This window comes from Mobula hypostoma, chromosome 5 (assembly GCF_963921235.1).
Source record: "Mobula hypostoma chromosome 5, sMobHyp1.1, whole genome shotgun sequence".
Taxonomy (NCBI): Eukaryota; Metazoa; Chordata; class Chondrichthyes; order Myliobatiformes; family Myliobatidae; genus Mobula; species Mobula hypostoma.
This window is the reverse complement of record NC_086101.1, coordinates 147,342,151-147,356,845: the sequence shown is the minus strand read 5'-3', so window position 1 is coordinate 147,356,845 and position 14,695 is coordinate 147,342,151. Positions and strand designations below refer to the sequence as shown.

Below are 14,695 nucleotides of genomic sequence, written 5' to 3'. Positions count from 1 at the left end.
GTGGATGGAGCTGTAGGTTGTTGAAGGTTACAAGAGGACATAGACAGGATGCAGAGTTTCAGAAAAGTGACAGATGGAGTTCAATCCAGATAAGTGTGAGGTGATGCATTTTGGAAGGACAAACCAGAAGGCTGAGTACAGGGTTAATGGTCGGTTACTTAAGAATGTGGATGAACAGAGGGACCTTGGGGTTCAAATCCATACATCCCTCAAGGTCGCTACATAGGTTGATAGGATAGTTAAGAAGGCCTATGGGATGCTAGGCTTCATTAATAGGGGGATTGGGTTCAAGAGTAGATAGGTCATGTTGCAACTCTACAAATCTCTGGTGAGACCACACTTAGAGTACTGTGTTCAGTTCTGGTCACCTCATTAGGAAGGATGTGGAAGCTAAGGAGAAGGTGTAGAGGAGATTTACCAGGCTGTTGCCTGGTGGAAAACAAGTCTTATGAGGCAAGGTCAGCAGAGCTGGGACTTTTCTCTTTGGAGTGTAGAAGGATGAGAGGGGACTTGATAGAGGCCTACAAGATTAGGAGAGGCATAGATATGGTGGATAGCCAGTACCTGTTTCCCAGGGCACGAACAGCAAATACCAGAGAGCATATATACAAAGTTAAGGGGGGGAAGTTTAGGGGAGACATCAGGGTTAAGTGTTTTTTTTAAAAAAACAGAAGGTTGTGGGTTCCTGGAATGACTTGGCAGGGATGGTGGTGGAGGCTAAAATATTAGGGGTATTTAAGAGCCTCCTGGACAGGCACATGGATGCAAGAAAAATAGAGGATTATGGGGTAGTGTGGGTTTAGTACTTTTTTTTAAAAGGAATATATGGGTCGGCACAACATCGAGGGCCAAAGGGCCTGTAATGTGCTGTAGTATTGTAGTGTCTAGTGTCTATATGTCTCCAGAATAAAGAATACAACAAAAAAAAAGTTTAGGAAGGGATAAGGATTTAACTTCAGGCAACTTAGAGGCAAAATTTAGAAGGGTGTTTAATTCAGGACTGAAGGTGTTATACTTGCATGTGGTATATGAATAAGGTAGATGAACTTATAGTGCAGACAAAAATTGGCTGGTATTAAATTGTGGGCATCACTGAGTCACAGTTGAAATAAGATCACAGCTGTGAGTTAAACATTCAAGGATACATATCCTATCAAAAAGACAGGCGGGTGTGTGGAGGAGCAGGAGTGGGTCTGTTGCTAAAAAAAATGAAATCACATCCTTAGAACGAAGTGACATACAATCAGAAGATGTATGATCCTTGTGAGTAGAGTTAAGAAACTGCAAAGGTACAATTTGAAGTCACAGGATTACTTTATCCAAAGAAGAAGCATTCTAAAGGGAGGAGAAGGCAACTGTGGTTGACAAGGGAATTCAAAGACAGCATAAAAGCAAGAGAGAGCATACAATATAGCAAAAATAAATGGGAAGTTAGAGGATTGGGAAGCTTTTAAAAAGCAACAGAGGGCAGCTAAAAAGTAATAAAGAGAGAAAAGATGAAATGTAAAGGTAAACTAGCCAATAATATAAAAGATATCGCAATTTTTTTTAGATAAAGAAGAGAGAGACAAGAATGGACATCGGATCACTAGTAAATGACGATGGAGAGTTAGTAATTGGCAGATAAACTGAATGAGTATTATGCATCAGTCTTCACTATGGAAGACACCGGAAATATGCAAGAAATTCAAGTGTGTCTGGTAGAAGTGATTGTAGTCACTATTACTAGGGAAGAGGCACTTGGAAAGCTTAAAGGTTTGAAGGTAGATAAATCACCTGGACCAGATGGACTACGCCCCAGGGTTTTGAAAGATGCAGCTGAAGAGATTGTGGAGGCATTAGTAATGACCTTTCAAGAATAACTAGGTTTTGGAATGGTTCCAGAGGACTGGAAAATTGCAAATGTCACTCCACTCTAAGAATGGAGGGAGGCAAAAGAGAGGAAATTATTGGCCAGTTAGCCTGATTTCAGTGGTTAGCCAGATTCTAGAATCCGTTATTAAGGAGGCACCGATAAAATAAGCTCAAGTTTGATAAGCTCAATGATTTCCTTTAGCAGTTCTTTAAGGACGTAATAGGCAGGATGAACAAAGGAGAGTCAGTCTATGCTGTTTATTTAAATTTTCAGAAGGCCTTTGAAAAGGCACTGTACAAAGGCTGCTAAACAAGATAAGAGCCCATGGAAAGATACTGGCATGGATGTAAGATTGGCTAGGGGACCTAGCCTCAAGATTCAAGGAAGTAAATTTAGGACAGAAATGAGGAGGAACTGCTGTTCCCAAAGAGCGTTGAATCTGTGGAATTCTCTGCCCAGTGAAGTACTGGAGGCTACTTTAGTAAATATATTTAAGACAATGTTGGACAGATTTTTGCATAGTAGGGGAATTAAGGGTTATGGGGAAAAGGCAGGTAGGTGGAGACGAGTCCATGGTCTTACTGAATGGAGCAGACTCAATGAACTGGATGGCCTACTCCTGCTCCTATTTCTTATGTTCTTATGACTGGCAGAAGTCAAAAAGCATGGGAATAAATGGGACATTTTCTGATCAGCCGCTGGTGACTAATCGTGCTCCACAGGGGCCGGTGTTGAGTCTGCTACATTTCACAAAATATCTTAATGATGTGGGTGATAGAATTGGTGGCCTTGTGGCCAGGTTTGTGGATAATATAAAAATAAGTGCAGGAACAGGTAGTGTTGAGAAAGCAGGTAGTCCACAGAACAACCTTGATAGATAAGAAGAATAGGCAAAGAAGTGGCAGATGGAATACAATGTAGGGAAGTGTATAGTCATACACTTTGGTAGAAAGAATAAAGGTGTAGACTGTTTTCTAAATGGGGAGCAAATTCATAAATTGAAGATGGAAAGGAATTTCGGAGTCCTAGTACAGGATTCCCTAAAATTTAACTTGCCGATTGTGTTGGTAATAAGAAAGGCAAATCAAAGTTAGCATTGATTTTGAAAGAACTAAACTATAAAAGCAAGGATGTAATGCTATGATGTTATAAGGCCAGATTTGGAGAATTGTGAGCAGTTTTAGGCCCCATCTCTGTGAATGGATATGCTGAGAGGGTCCAGAGCAGGTTTACAATAATGGTCCTGAGAGTGAAAGAGTTATTGTAAGATGCGCATTTGATTGCTCTGGGCCTGTAATCATGGAGTTTAGAAAAATGGGGGGGGGGGCGGATCTTATTGAAACCTACCAAATATTGAAAGGCCTGGTGAGCAAGTTTTCAAATGCGAGAGAGTCTAGAGCCAGAGGACGCAACCTTAGAATAGAAATATATCCCTTTCGGACAGATGAGGAGGAACTTCTTTCCCCGGAGCGTGGTGAAACTGTGGAATTCTTTGCCACACACATCTGCGGAGGTTTAGTCATTAAAGTGGAGGTTAGAAGGTTCCTGGTTAGTAAGGGCATCAAAAGTTACAGGGAGAAGACATGGAAATGGGGTTGAGAGAGAAAATAAATCAACCATGATCAAATGATGGAGCAAACTCAATGGGCTAAAATTGCCTAATTCTGCTTCAATGACTTATAGTCTTACACTGCTCATACCACAGTAGAAAAATTTACTGGGGTTCTGGGATCAGGGATTCAGCTGTAGTTAACCAATTAAGTAGTAATATACCAAGGGTGTTGTTTTAGGATGGCAGTTTTTGTATTTAATAAAAAATGTTATGTATACTGCATGCTATATAAATGGAATGAATGGCCAGAGGAAATGGATGAAGCAGGTACACCAACAACATTTAAAAGACATTTGGACAGGTACAAAGGCATGAAAGGTTGAGTCACATGGGTCAAAAACAAACAAATGGGACTAGTTTGGATGGTCATCTCATTCAACATGGATGATTGGGTCAAACGGACTGTCTCCACTCTGTTGTCCTGTTTAGATCACTGACAGGGGAGATTTGATAGGGGCAGACAAGATCATGATCAGTTTAAACAGGATAAACAAGGGGAACCACATTCGGTAGTGGCTGCTGAAGCACAAGGGAAATGCAAAGAAAAAAGTTCAGAATCCACTGCCTAAAGGAGTGATAAAGTGGTTGCCAGTTCCTTTGGAAGAGAACTTCACAGAGAGTAATATATGAGATTATGGCAGTTTCTACAGTCAGAGTACAAGTTCTAAAATATGTTTAGATGGAGCAAATTTGCAGAGCAAGACAATACTCTATTATTAATAACATGTTATAGCAACAAGGTTGCAATCAAGGCATCTTAAGTTAGCTTTACACCCTAATTAATACAAATTGTAACCAACTCACTTGGGCATGTTGCTTGCTTCCTGTTCTCAGGACAGCTCACTAACAGTCCATTCAATTCACAGTATTTTCAAAACATTTAAATTAATGTAATTAAGGAGAAAAAATGAGGGGGTACAGGAAAAACACAAGAGGAAATTTAACTTCTCATCTTTATCTGTCTGTTGGTACTTCTATTACCTAAGCAGACATTTGTCAGAAGTAAAAAAAAAATCCATTTTTTTGCCTTATAAGCAAAATTCTGCAAATTATCATCTTTTCCACTACAACTTGTGAAATTTAATTCTTTAAAGGTTGCAACAAATAAATGTTTGTTAGGCACATTTATCTTTGGCTGAACCTTAGCCATTTGATAATTTTCTGCCTCTAGCTTATTTTTTCATCTTGTGCAGACTTCCTGCTTTCTCAACACTACCTGCTACTGTCAAGCCTACACATACAGGCAGCCCCCAGTTTCTGCCCAGCTAACAGGAGTCGCATGCCACTCATTTCAAACTCATAACCTGCAGCCTGCTTAACCACAGTTCTCCTGCATAGTTCTTGTTCACTCATCAAACAAGGGAGCCTCAACCAGTTCCTCCAAGCCTTCGCTAATCGTGGCTAAAGTTTATTTTGCTGCCTGTTTAGTTTTTGTCCTCTTTTGTTTTGTGGCCCCTTGTGGCTTGTTATTATGTGATCTAATATTAAAACTATTGTTAACTGCCGAATTGTCTCCGCTGCTCTGCTTTTGGGTCAAGCCTCCTCTACATATCCTGACAGCCTCTCTGCCTACCTTTATATTTTTCCAGATGCTATGGCCAATTCTGGATACTCTCATTGGCTCTTTGAACCTCAGTCCTGAAGCATAGTCTGTTGGTAATTGAGAGTATTCCCATATTGGATATCTTTAGTGTTTCAACCGCTGCCAAATCTATGACACATCCAAGCCATTTCGGGCAACATTGTCTCAGAATTTATGCTGGAGAATTGGAAACATTCCAGACTTGACAAGCAGTGTTGTCACCTCGGCATACTGTTTGCCATGCAATGCATCTTCAAGCAATAGTTACATTTTCTAATTTGTTCAAAGTTTTCAATAATTTATTTTCATTGAGAAGGATGTGAAGCCTGCCAACTATATGTAGTTGTAGCATTCAGTTGTTCTAGATTCTGAACTTCCAAAAAGGATTGATGCTTTTCCAGTCCCAATGTTGATTTTGGTCTCAAAAAAGACAACTAATGATAGATGGTAAGCAAAAGTATTTGAATACTGAAAAAGAAATAATTATTTTTTGTTGTGACTCTATTGTGGGAGAGACTATGCTTTATTGCCCTCAGGTTCATTCTGTTCCTGCAGAAAAACTATTTGATGAAGACTGGTCATGCATATTAAATGTCCTGAGCCTTCCAACCAACATAAAGAATTAAATGCATGAAATTCATGCAAAAAGGATCAAGTAGTTGATTTCAATCTCCTTATTCAGGATACAACAAATCAAGTTATTTTGATGTCTGATGTTTGTAATTTTCTTATTCTGACTCAAATCAGAAAATTTGTGACAAAGTTAAAAACAACATGGTTTAGAAACACAAAACATGAGAAAATCTGCAGGTGCTGGAAATCCAGTGCAACACATATGCAACTTAGCCAGGCAGAGTCTATGGAAAAAGAGTAAACAGTTGACGTTTCCTGCCAAGACCGTTCATCAGGATTCCATAGATGTTGCCTGGGATGCTGAATTCCTCCAGCATCTTGTGTGTTTGTGTTACATGGTTAAGAAATGTCATTTTGGTTTTATCCTTATGATGCACTAGTATCACTGACAGCAGCTGTTTCAAATTCTCAATAAATACTATCTAGATGTGCAAATGACTTCATAGTTTGTTTAATGTTTCACATTCCTGTCTTCCATTCCTTTACCTGATTTGCACTTGTTGCCCAGGCCCTACTTCTCTCCTAGCACTTTTCTGCAAAATTTCCACTATACTCATCTTAAGCAACCAACAGCAGTTTTCTCAGCCCACCCACACCCACCCCATAGCTCTAATGAAATTCAGTGGTGAGATCACGCATTTATGGTCAAAAAGTTGTTTGCCATTCCACTGGGAGCCAGCCTGATGATGAAAGAATGAGCTGATTGCATGTTGCTGGAGACAGTGCAATAGTGTGCTTTAAATGAAATGCCACCAGCAAGCCTAAACTTTTTGTCTAATCTTCCATGCTTCAATTACGCTTCTTTTCTATGTTTTGCTAAACATGATAGTTATGATTTTCATTTTCTGATGAGTTTGCTAATCATGGCAATGGTAAAAGCACAATAATTGGTTTCAAGTGTTTCTGAGAAAATGACAGACAGAAAATTGGTACCATTGCCAATCACAATTCTCTGGAGGTTAAAATATACATGAAAGTTAAACAATATAAACTTTATGAGGACCAGGGTAAGTTTTCTCTAAAAACTCACAGAAATATCATCTGTTCACAACTGTCCAAATACTCAATTCAGAACTGGCACTTGAGGAAAAAAAGATCAGAAAGCTCTCAGCAAGGAGGTAATGGCCCATAGAAAGGAGAAAGCCTACAGAAATCAGTTAACAGAGTGTGCGTCAGACATTCATTTCCAAATTCACTGTTCAAGCCTATCTGTTCCTCTAGAACTCATAAAGTGCCTTCTCATTTTGGCATTGAAACACAGAAGGCTGTTGAGTTACACAACTTACCCACCAGATATCCATTGAGCTCAAATGAACCTTAAGGTGTACCCTCTTGAATAGAAATGCATTTTAATGGAATCATTGATCTTATTCTATGGCAAACCACTTCCTAGCATTGAAAATAATACTTAAAGTATTTCTTTCAATGACTAAATAATTGTAATTAGTTTAGTGAGGGGGATATAAAATATTTAAACTATATTTCCCCTGCCCTTTTATTCAGTATGCCCAGTTAATAGTGGTTCAGTTAGAATGTTGTAGGTTCAAGTCCCACTCCTGAGACATGAGCACTTCAGCATATTACTAATGAAGCACAACACTCCCTAAAACCAAAGTTCCATCTGTTCATCTGGATGAACATAAAACATCCCATGACACAATTTTGAAAAGTGCAGGGTCATTATTGCCAACCGTAAGGCTAGTATGTATCCATCAGCACAAACAATCACTGCACAAAATAATCTATAACCATATTATAGTTTACAGAAGCTGGTTGTGGATAAATAGAATTTTGATTTAGTTAACTTTTCCAGTCTAAACAAAAAGTATATTACATATATCTGAAATTTTGAAAAGGGATATAATGCTTTATTTCTGTAGGTTTCGAGTTCAAGAATTCAACATTTCTGTTAGGATTCTTTAAACTAATTAGTTAAGAGGCACTCTTTCTCTTGTTCCTAAATCCTTAATAAACCAAAGGGCAGTCTGCTGTTTTAACTGTCTGACAACAGTGTTCCAGAGCAAAGGAAGCCCCACAAAAAAAGTCATTAAGGCACAACATAGAAGTCAAAATGCTCAAAAGTGAAATTTTGACAAGGAGAAGAAAGTAAAACCACTTTCAGATGTGATCAGCTGAAGTTTACTGCTCCTGCTGTCTCTAAATCCTTCCAAATGTGGCAATTTTTAAATTTTAATTCATTTAAAACCTCAGTTGACCCTACCAATAATAAACATTTAGTGTTGTTTTCACTTTTAAGTTAATTCCAAAAGGATAATAACATTTTCAAAAAATAATTTGAAAAAGCAAATAGCTTAAGGCTATTTCTAGTGTAAATGCTGTTACTTTCCCAAAAGTAATTCTTGTTCTACAAAAACTACTGTAGTATTAATCTTTAAAGTTGCCATTGCTAGAAATCAAAGTAACTTCACATGAAGTTGTAACAGAATATGACAGCATAACTTCCAATTGCATAAATAACTGATGTGTACAGGTTGATCAAGTACAAATTCAGACAAATCAACATGGCCGAAACCAGCTGACATTTGTTACTCAATTTCTCTTGGCAATGGTGGTTCATAATCATAGTCCGCAAAAGATTGTACAACATCAGTGGTGTTTATGTGAAGTGTCACCAATTAGATGTAACCAGCCTTAAGGAAACAAATTTAAGTTGGAGGTACATTTAAAGTTCAGTTTATTATCATAATGCAGAAATACATGTAGACACAGATGCAAGGAAAAGTTACTTGCAGCAGCATCACAGGCACATAACATCAGATAAGCAGCATCCACATGAAAAACATTAATTAAACATAATTGTTTTCTTCTGAATGCTGATTGAAGCAATAACCATGTGACTACAATGGTTAAATTGGAGATCTGAATGATATAAAGGTGTATGGGAACGAAGAAGGCTAGGCTTTGTATTGCATTTTATTCAGTTGGAAAAAAAAAATCAGCTGGACCAAATAACCTGTTTCGCTACCATAGCTCCATTTAGTTCTGTTTGAAAAATATCTATCCACAATGGAGTGCGCATTTGCAAAAACTGGATTTTTAAAAAAAATGCAATCTATGAAATTCTGAAGTGATCTTTATTTATAAAGTTGTGCTTGCATATATGGGTGCAAAATATTAAGACATGAACTTCAAAAGTCTGTTTTTGACCTCAGTACTGTCGCAATGGTTCATGTGCAGCTATACTAAGTGATAGGCCATGCAGAATAATTTATTGTATTTCACTCCGTCAGTGAGTAAGCTGCAAAATTTACATCATCTTTTACATCACAGTGGTTTCAGCTGACAGCAGATTTCAGAAGGGCAAGTAAAACTATGATTATTGCTTTACACTAAATTACATGTACTATCTCTTCCAATCAAATGTAATAAAGCATTTTGCCCAGAAGTGTGAAATAATTAAGAATCTTCCAGATGCCCTGAGCTAAGAACATCACCAATGTGGGAGAGACATCAATTTCATGTTTCAAGCAATACCATGCAAAACTTCAAGCAGTAACACTTTTGAATCATGTAGCACAGTTGAGCCAATCAGAATCAAAAGCACTGAAGCATGTGTCCTACATTTCACATTAGCAAAGCTTTCCAGGATTCCAGTTTGTAGGTTGTGTCCTTAGGAGCTTAGTAAGTGGCTTAGTGGTATTACTGAATGGATATAATGATTGACTACTCAGTTCATTAAAAGAACATTCAAGCTCTTGTGAGTGCTAAAGAGTCAGCCTGAGTGCTGTGCTCCAAGTAATAACTCAACCTAAACTATATATTTTTAATTTAATGATATAGACAGGCAATGACATGATTTTTACAGTTCATACACTATTTTACAGTAATTCCTCTTTTATATTATTGACCTTAAAAGAAACAAAAAAAATCACACGATACCATAGTGCTATATACAGCTCACTGCCGCAGTTAATTAGTTAGAATGATAAATATATTGTCACACTGATTCAACCAATACAACTTGCTTAACACCAAATGCACAGATGGCAATGCACCAGTAGCTATTCTCAACAGAGCAATCTTGCTATTCTGGTAAACGTGCTATAAACAAAACAACATCCTAGAACACTTCAGTTGATACATGCAGCCAGGCTTTATTGCTATATAACTTGAAAATAGATGATTGAGCTGTACAACCATAAAGTCTCAATAGTTTACAGCTGTAGTATATGCCAATACAAACCCAGAAGTTCAAATCTGAAAAAAAAATGTTAAAATCAAAGCAGTCCTAACGGAAGGAAAACACTGTAACTCTCTATATGTTAAACCTTTTCTCCCCCTCTAAGGAGTAAAACACATGTTTAAGTCCTCTGGAAGACAACTTTTGGCTTTTGTTCTGAAAATAATAGAGATAAATCCTTTTAATGCCACGTCATTCAGTTCAAACAGTAGTCACCTCTTTACTTGGCAAAATGAATAAATTGAGTCACATCTTTATCTGATAGAAAACTATAAGTTAAATACATCAGAATACAGAGTTTAACAGTTATTTTTTGTTTCATGCTCACTATCAAGTCAACAGCAAGGGCAGAATAACCAATGCAAACGATCAAGAATTAAAATATTGGGGGAGATGAAAATTGCACAGCGCTGATTTGGTGTTGGATTACGTTTCTTTCCCCCTGCATATAACAAACCCAGCATTTTCTCCAATACTCCCCATGAACATCAAAGGTGTTTGTTAGTCTATAGTAATATGACTTGATTTACTCATTAAAAAGGTTCATTTTTCAGTACAAATTATACAGTGAAAGTGAAGCAGCAGCTCAATTGCCATCCATTTCTTTAACTATTGAGGCAAATATAAAGTTGCTAATTTTGAAAGGGCACAGAAACTTTTTTCTAGAAGTTATTCTAACTGCTGTTTAAAGCTTAAGAATCCTTAATGCAATTAATTTTGACGTGAAAATTTTACTCCTTAAAACTTGATTTTTCTGGAACACCCTCCAAAAAAGTAAAGGAAATTGAAGAAAAGTGCCTTCTAAATTAAAGTAAATTTTAACAAAATATTAAAATGAAACTCTCTCGCTTCCAATTGTCATAAATATTGATGCGATGGTCATCCAATTATTTATCTGATTACAATCCTTTAAAGGTAAACAAAGATACACTTTTATAAAAGAAGTTTGATTTAAAAACAATTTATTATGGCCAAACAATTTGCTTAAAACTAGCCAAAAAGTACATTCCTAAATGCTCTGAAATGTGATTGTTTTTCCCTCCTTTACTGGAATTATAATCCTGCAATCTCCAAATCAGATTGTGTCTGTTCTTTGAACATAACACTATGTAACTTTATAAACCACCTCCAGTTAATGCGAACATCATGGTACATACAAGATATGTTGTATACTAGAAGCAAAATAAACAAGTCTGCAATATCACTACATGAGAATTTGCTTGCAGCTTTAATCTTTTTAAAATATCAATCATACAGCCACTCTACCTTAGCTTCTTTCACCATCTCTCTGTGGATTTAGATGTCACAGCTCTATATGAATCTGACAAATCAGTGTTCATTCTGATAAATCTCCTCTGCACAAAGGAATGAAACCTGTGTGTTAATTTGACTGCAGCTCAGTCTAAAAGGGTAGAAGGATTTTGACCTTTTTATTTTATCAGATTAAACAGTTCACTTAATATTAAGTTTTACTGAAATACTGTATATTTAAAAGCTTAGTCCGTAAACCATCTTTTCCTAGATTCTTGCCATCCTTTGCACTGACAGCTAACCTAGATTCCATCTTTCGTCTGCTCAGTGTAACCTCGAGGGAAGACAAAATATATTTTGCATTGCACTTTGCCTAAAGGGCTTTCAGTAAAATTTAATTTTCCTAGTGCATTGATTTTCCCATTATAGCATATAACAACCTAACAGTATCTCCCAAGAATTTTCAGTTAGAAACAAAAGTACTTGATTGATTTTTTTAATCAGACTGTATTAAGGCAATGTAAGAATTTTATACATTTTCTTTCAGCAAGATTATATTGTTCCATTATACCAATTTAAGGACAAGCTTCTTTTACCAGTCTATATGTTGTATCATCCGATTTAGTTTTTTTAGATGCACCTGTTCCCATGAAAACCTGTAGCCAAGTACTGATTCACAGTGATGCAAAGAGGAGACATTTATATATAGCAAAGCTTTTCTGAGCAGTTTGCTGAAGTTCTTCAACTCACAGCTTAATGAAAATGAATGACTTCCAATCTACTGGGAGTGAACCACTTAGTCATTCCTACCTGAGGATAGGAAACTGCACAGAGGTACAAGGTTACAAACCTTTGTCACATTTATTCTGTCTAATGAGGTATCAGAAGCACTGAACTAGTTCAAATGTCTTTCGTGATGTAGTTCAGTGCTAAAATAGGAAAATTATTTTCAGCCGACTTTGAAATATATGAAAATATGAAACAGATTAGCTCCAACCTATACCCTGTACAACCCATTAAAAACTTCAACATTATACCAAATTAAAATGTTATTAAATCCTGCTGCTGATCAACTGAATTCCATTTCTAACGTCAAAAAAATAAAAAATATCTTGCTTTGGAAAATTTCATATCCAAGCAAATATTTGCTAAAATCTTACTTCTATGGGTTTATACTTTACATATAGGCACACTGATTATAATCAAATATGTTTTGGATCACTTTTGATTAAACTCAACATTAGAGTGAACTTTACACAAAAGTTGGTAAATCGAAAGATATTCATTGTAGATTGATCCGAAATAGCAGCAAGCATGTGACTCGTAATTCACAGAAAAATCAAATCTGTTTTGCACAAAGTGACTCTTGGTGAAGCAGACGTGGACATCTTTTGGTACTGCGTTAGTTTAAGAAGAATATCGCTAGAGTTAACAGAACATCTCCCGTCCAGCAGCCATTACTGATCTTCTTAACCATCTCCACTCTCGCCCGCAATGTGAAAACCAACAAAACGTATGCTCCGTACAACGTATCGCGGTTATCCAGTTTTCATTCAAGTTCTACTTAAATATTATGAAGAAAACACACTGCACTCCAAGCTTCAGCATCAGTGGACGCCCAAAAGCAATCATATAGCTTTGGAAATATCACACAGCGATCAATTTGCGTACACTACACTCCCGGAGTTCTGAACTCTTTCAAGCATTTTCGCTTTCCGAAAGCCCACGGCAAACATAAAAGTTACGGGAGAGAGAAGGTGAACTCGGTAACAACTGGGTGTGAAATGTTGGCGAAGGCATCTCGAAGAAACCTGATGCCAACAAAAGTGAGTGCCAGGCTTTGGAAACCTGTACTAATTCAACCCCGGAACAGCAGCCGCCACGGCACGGCAGCGTACTGAAACGGTGCTCCTTTCATCTTCCACGCATTACTGTCTTACTGATCTGGTGCAGTCAAACCAAGAGGCAGTCTTACTCAGCAATATCACCACTATGTTTAGAAGCAAAAGACAACTTATAAGTTCTTAGGCAAAAGCAAAATTATTACCACATTAAAATTCACAACGAACACTGCTCTGAAAACAACGGATCAATCTCAGTTACAATGTACAATTGAAATAAAACGAACCGTTAAGTCTTAGGTTAAGCCTTATTTCTTTCTTCTTCAGGAATCATTGCAGTCTTTTAATGGGACATAATCAATCTTCCAGGTGGATCTTTTACTTGCAACTCAGCTCTCTACGCCTCCTGGGCGTGTTGTCATCCATAAAGTTGTAGTATTAAAATATACAACCGACTAACACATCCAATCCGGACAAATCCATAAACAGCAGCGGCAACAAAAAAAAAACTTCTTTCCCGCCGTCTAGTGCATTTTGATTTAAAAAAATAGGACAAGTTTTGTCTGCAATCATTTGACCAAAACGCCAACAATCTCGAAAGTCCTCCGGCGATTAAGTTTGTTGAAATTATGAAACGGAGGAGAAAAGAAAACAGATTCAAACCACACCTGAAATAAATGTCATGCGATATCAATAGCATTGCCTCCTGTCCTACACACACAAAAACAGGAGAGAGAAATGAAGACAATATCACGCCACAGAACAAACCTGCCAGCGACTTTATGGGTAGTATTAGAAAGCTCAGCACTTACTGTGGTCAGTCAATAAAATCGCCCCACTTGGAAAAACAAAACACCACAAGGATTTCTCTTATTTTTTTCTGTTTTCTTCAGTCAGAAAATGAAGTGTGTTTTCAATTCCGAATACAGGCCTCGTTCGAGCTGCAAATAAAAGATATAAAACAAAAAAAATAAAAAGAAACATCAATCACCCCTCGGTGCCGAAAGTATTATTTTTGGGGGAAAAGAAAAAAACTGAGGTGAAGAATGTAATTCTGGCGGACAGCTGTACGTCAGTCCGGAGCTGTACCTGCGCGTTACGAGAGCGCTTTCCTTTAAGACCGTGTCTCTCTCACAGGGAGAGAGAGCGATAGAGAGAAGCTTGGGAGGCGTGAGATCGAGAGAGACCAGAAGAAGCCCGACACCGTGCAACTCATTAAACGACTGACTAAGAGAGAGAGAGAGAGTGTGTGTTGCCGCTGCTTCTCAAACTCGGCAACACGGTATCAGGACAAAGTGGGTATGGGCGAGCGCTGCTGCACATGCACACATTTCTGTCTCTACCTGCATTTCTTGAGCGAGCCGCTTGATGGCTTCCAGTAAAGGGACAAGAAACGCGCATCACCTTGCGGTCCGTCGCTGCTTAATTGGCAATGTTCGACACCGGGCATTGGCCACAAATTTCCACCATAAAAAGATCAATAACTTTTCAATAAAAAAGTTTTACGTGAGGGATTCTTTTCTTAAAAGTATTTATGAAAAGGTCTAAAGAAAAGATATATAATTTTATACAGGCAAGGTGAAGGGAGATTATAATAGTATATAGGCAGGGCAAAGGAAGATTACCCATTAATATAGGAGCAGAAATAGTTCCTTCGGCCAATCGAGTTTGCTCCATTAGTCAATCATAGTTGATATTTGTTCAACCCTGTTAGATCATT

General features: G+C 37.5%; 1 protein-coding gene across 11 annotated transcripts in view; it reads right to left on the bottom strand.

The window, feature by feature from the left end:
* LOC134347072 (receptor-type tyrosine-protein phosphatase delta-like) overlaps positions 1-14,244 on the bottom strand; it is a 2,469,925-nt gene extending 2,455,681 nt beyond the window's left edge. For all 11 annotated transcript variants that reach the window (XM_063049175.1, XM_063049163.1, XM_063049170.1 and 8 more), the window contains exons 1-2: positions 14,065-14,244; positions 13,788-13,916 (exon numbers count right to left, since the gene is read on the bottom strand). The gene's annotated coding sequence lies outside the window, so the exon portion shown is untranslated. The remainder of the gene's footprint in view (positions 1-13,787; positions 13,917-14,064) is intronic.
* Between the last annotated feature and the right edge of the window lie 451 nt (positions 14,245-14,695).